The sequence below is a fragment of the Octopus sinensis genome, linkage group LG29 (genome assembly GCF_006345805.1).
Source record: "Octopus sinensis linkage group LG29, ASM634580v1, whole genome shotgun sequence".
Lineage (NCBI taxonomy): Eukaryota > Metazoa > Mollusca > Cephalopoda > Octopoda > Octopodidae > Octopus > Octopus sinensis.
The window spans coordinates 10,273,718-10,278,627 of record NC_043025.1 but is presented as its reverse complement, the minus strand read 5'-3'; positions in this window follow the sequence as shown (position 1 = coordinate 10,278,627).

Sequence of the window (4,910 nt, the reverse complement as noted above, 5' to 3'; positions counted from 1 at the left end):
AGATAGACACACACACACACACACACACACACACACATGATCCAGCATGGCCACAACCTCAAGGCTGAAACATATAAAAGAATAACAGAATATAAATGTGTGCAAAGTACAAGAAATATTAATGCAGTATATGGGGATTGGACAATAAGCGTAAGGCAGTGTCAATGGTGGTTCCAGAAATCCCGAGCCATAAACTACAGCCTAGAAGACGAGCCTCATCCTGAAAGATCTGTAGAACTCGACAAGGACATCCTGAAAACCCTGGTGGAACAAAATATCATCGTAACTGTTGAGGAACTAGCAGAGAAGCTTGGATTTGGTCATTCAACCATTCATTGACACCTGTGTGCTATCGGAAAAGTCAGCAAATTGGGTCAATGGGTTCCTCACGAACTTTCCGAGCCTAATTGCATGCAGAGAGTGAATGTATGCTTTTCTTTGCTGTCATATCTCACCACTACTGCGCTATGTATATCTATATATATAAAACTGTAGTTGTGTGAGTGTCTGTCCCCTTCGATTTAGATTCCTAACTACTCCCACATTTTGCGGTACAGTTTAACCAAATTCGGGTAGCTTATAGTCGTGATTCATATCGAGCCCGTCTGAATATTAGCGCGGGTCTACGATGAGTCTACGATTTTAAAAATAATTTAACATCATTTTTTATTCCATTTTAATGCATAATTTTTCGTGTGTTGATGGCGGCGGAGTTGGCGTCCACGCTCACACCTGCACCTGTGGGGAAGGGAGTGTAAGGAAATCAACGTCGTAATGCGTTGTCAAGGAGACCAGTGTTCTTTTAGAACAACGACTTCATGGCTTGAAGACACCAAAACAGAAATGGCTAAGAAAGCGTCTACATGAGTCTACGATTTAAAAAAAAATTTACCATCGTTTTTTTTCCATTTTAATGCATTTTTTCGCTATTATATAAGGGAAGTAACTCTCTAAAAATGTCTACGATGAGTCAACGATTTAAAAAAAAATTTACCATCATATTTTTTCCATTTTTAATGCATTTTTTGCTATTTTTTGGCTATAACTCTCTAAAAATGCTTATATAGTTATTTCCCTTACAAACCCGAGCAACGCCGGGCGATACTGCTAGTCTCTATATATAAACAGCAAAATGTCTGCGTGCATGTCCTTTATACAAATCCACAATTTTTCAGTTAGAGGGCTCACACTTTCTATGGTCATTCAAAATGTCCAAGGGAGGTCGTGCACATCTTTACATTTCCCCAGTCACCCCACAAATCTCTATATATATAAACAGCAAAATGTCTGCCTTTGTGTCCTTTATACAAATCCACAATTTTTCAGTTAGAGGGCTCGCACTTTCTATGGTCATTCAAAACCATCCAAGGGTGGTTGTGCACATCTTTACATTTCCCCAGTCACCCCACAAATCTCTATATATATAAACAGCAAAATGTCTGTGTGTGTGTCCTTTATACAAATCCACAATTTTTCAGTTAGAGGGCTCGCACTTTCTATGGTCATTCAAAACCGTCCAAGGGTGGTCGTGCACATCTTTACATATCCCCAGTCACCCCACAAGGCCATTAAAAAATCAATAGAAGTGACTTCTTTTGTGAATTTTCTCTCCAAAACCCAATCAAAATGCCCGAAACTTGATACACCAATTGAATGCCAGCTAGCTGTATGTGATTGGTCGGAGATTTGGACAGTACGCGCGTGTATGTGTGCACACACGCAGCTGTATATGCATGCACTAGCACTATGACCCGGCGTTGCTGGGTCATAGTGTTAGTATAATTAATATTCCTTGTTATTCAATTGCCAGATTAGTGTAGCTAAAGAAGTATTGTGTTCTTTCCTCCTATCCCTCAAGGATTATATGATTCTCCCATATCACCTTAAATTTATTTGCTGTAGCATTGTTATAGTGGTGCACATTTCCACCGTTTGAACTAAATATTTGTATACTATATTTTCCAGGCGGCAATTGTTGTTCAGGGACAGTAGTCTCTATTCCTACAGTTATATAAGCAGATACTGAGGGTGGGCTGAAAGGAAATACCATCTTGATATCTACTAGTGCTGTTGAGAAAAACAGTCTTCATAGTTATCTTGGACCATAGTATTATGCAAGTAAGTTAAGTCTGGGTTGCTAATACTATAATTATTACTTGAGTTTTTATTGTATCTAGTTTCCTGTTGTTTGTTATAGCTATCTCTATATATAAACGGCAAAATGTCAGTGTGCGTGTCCTTTATACAAATCCACAATTTTTCAGTTAGAGGGCTCGCACTTTCTATGGTCATTCAAAACCGTCCAAGGGTAGTTGTGCACATCTTTACATTTCCCCAGTCACCCCACAAATCTCTATATATATAAACAGCAAAATGTCTGCCTGTGTGTCCTTTATATAAATCCACAATTTGTCAGTTAGAGGGCTCACACTTTCTATGGTCATTCAAAACCGTCCAAGGGTGGTCGTGCACATCTTTACATTTCCCCAGTCACCCTGTAAATCTCTATATATATAAACATTTCCTCAGTCACCCCGCAAAGCCATTAAAAAATCAGTTAAAGTGACTTTTTTGTGAATTTTCTCTCCAAAACCCAATCAAAATGCCCGAAACTTGATACACCAATTGAATGCCAGCTAGCTGTATGTGATTGGACGGAGATTTGGACAGTACGCGCGTGTATGTGTGCACACACGCAGCTGTATATGCATGCACTAGCACTATGACCCGGCGTTGCTGGGTCATAGTGCTAGTATAATTAATATTCCTTGTTATTCAATTGCCAGATTAGTGTAGCTAAAGAAGTATTGTGTTCTTTCCTCCTATCCCTCAAGGATTATATGATTCTCCCATATCACCTTAAATATATTTGCTGTAGCATTGTTATAGTGGTGCACATTTCCACCATTTGAACTAAATATTTGTATACTATATTTTCCAGGCGGCAATTGTTGTTCAGGGACAGTAGTCTCTATTCCTACAGTTATATAAGCAGATACTGAGGGTGGGCTGAAAGGAAATAGCATCTTGATATCTACTAGTGCTGTTGAGAAAAACAGTCTTCATAGTTATCTTGGACCATAGTATTATGCAAGTAAGTTAAGGCTGGGTTGCTAATATTATAATTATTACTTGAGTTTTTATTGTATCTAGTTTCCTGTTGTTTGTTATAGCTATCTCTATATATAAACGGCAAAATGTCTGCGTGCGTATCCTTTATAAAAATCCACAATTTTTCAGTTAGAGGGCTCGCACTTTCTATGGTCATTCAAAACCGTCCAAGGGTGGTCGTGCACATCTTTACATTTCCCCAGTCACCCCACAAAGCCATTAAAAATCAATAGAAGTGACTTTTTTGTGAATTTTCTATCCAAAACCCAATCAAAATGCCCAAAACTTGATACACCAATTGAATGCCAGCTAGCTGTATGTGATTGGTCAGAGATTTGGACAGTACTCGCGTGTATGTGTGCATGCATGCAGCTGTATATGCATGCACTAGCACTATGACCCGGTGTTGCCGGGTCATAGTGCTAGTATAGTATACATTCAAAGTTGTTGAATATAAGAACTTAGCAATAGAAAGTACTTATCCATAGCATGGAAGAACTTAACAATGGAAAATGTTTATCCACAGCATGGAAGAATATAGAAGCATTTCTGAGGTTACATTTAGTCTAAAAGGTGGATTATACCACAGCATCTCTAGATGATTCATCCCTTTGGAGTAAATTATGCCGGCATTTGCTCTTTTCTTGTGCCTGCTCCAGTTATTCTCTATTTTCACACTGGTGTTCTCAGGGTAGTGAGGTACAAAGAAGCCAGCACCATTTTGAAACTGCGAGATCTTGCCTGCAACCATTGCCATACGTGAGACAAAAACGAGATCTCGCCTGCAACCATTCTTTAAGGAAAAGGCAACAACGTAATCCCTCTCATTCTTCTCATGCTGACGCCGAGCAAGACTTTGAAGTCAGGAGCTCACAGCAGACTTTGTCCCACTGTGATACCACATGCATTGTCCCCAGAGGTTATTGAGCCCCACATGTATGGGAGAGAAGGCTAACTACACACTACTGTGAAGATGGTTGCTGAAAGCAAACCCCTCGTATGAAGCACCTTTGAATAAACGGTTATTGAATTTACTCCGCCTGAGGACTTCATTTTCAGCTCCTTGAATCAACAGAATAATTATAATGGAAGAAGATACCCCAAAAGTATCATAAAAACCCTCCTTCCATTATAGTTACTATGAATTCGTTTTATACTCCTGGAAACCCTGGAACTCCCAAATCAAGGCCCCATTTTCACTAAACTTTAAGATTTCCACAGGTGAAGCCAAACAGAAAAGATCCAAATACTGTTACGATCTTTAGTCGTAGCGTGTGCCTGATGTAACGTTCCAGCTAGCAAAAGGTCACTGTGACAAAAAAAAAAAAAAAGGCCAGACGTGGCTAATTTCATATCTGAAGCTCGCTCGTAAAATCAGTGATCCAAAAAGTTTATTACAATAAAAAGTTTCATAATTATAAATGGTACACACAGCGAACACATTTTTTTAATGGATCTTTTCCTTTTGATAGACAGAATTCAACACAATTTTTAGTTAACTAAACAATTTGAAACTTCGTATACTGGTAGAACACAATTTTTAGTTAACTAAACAATTTGAAACTTCGTATACTGGTAGAATGTGTCAAAAGAAAACATAATTTTCACTTGGCTTCTTTCTAGCACATGTCAACACAACCCGCCTCGTTTGTTTATCAATATCGATAACGCAGCAATATAAGAACTTAACAAAAGAGAGCATAGGATTGGTTAAAATTCGAAAAATTAAACTACGTTAAACAAACGAATTACAGATTTATCAAAAAAGCCAAGTGAAAATAATGTTTTCTTTTGACACA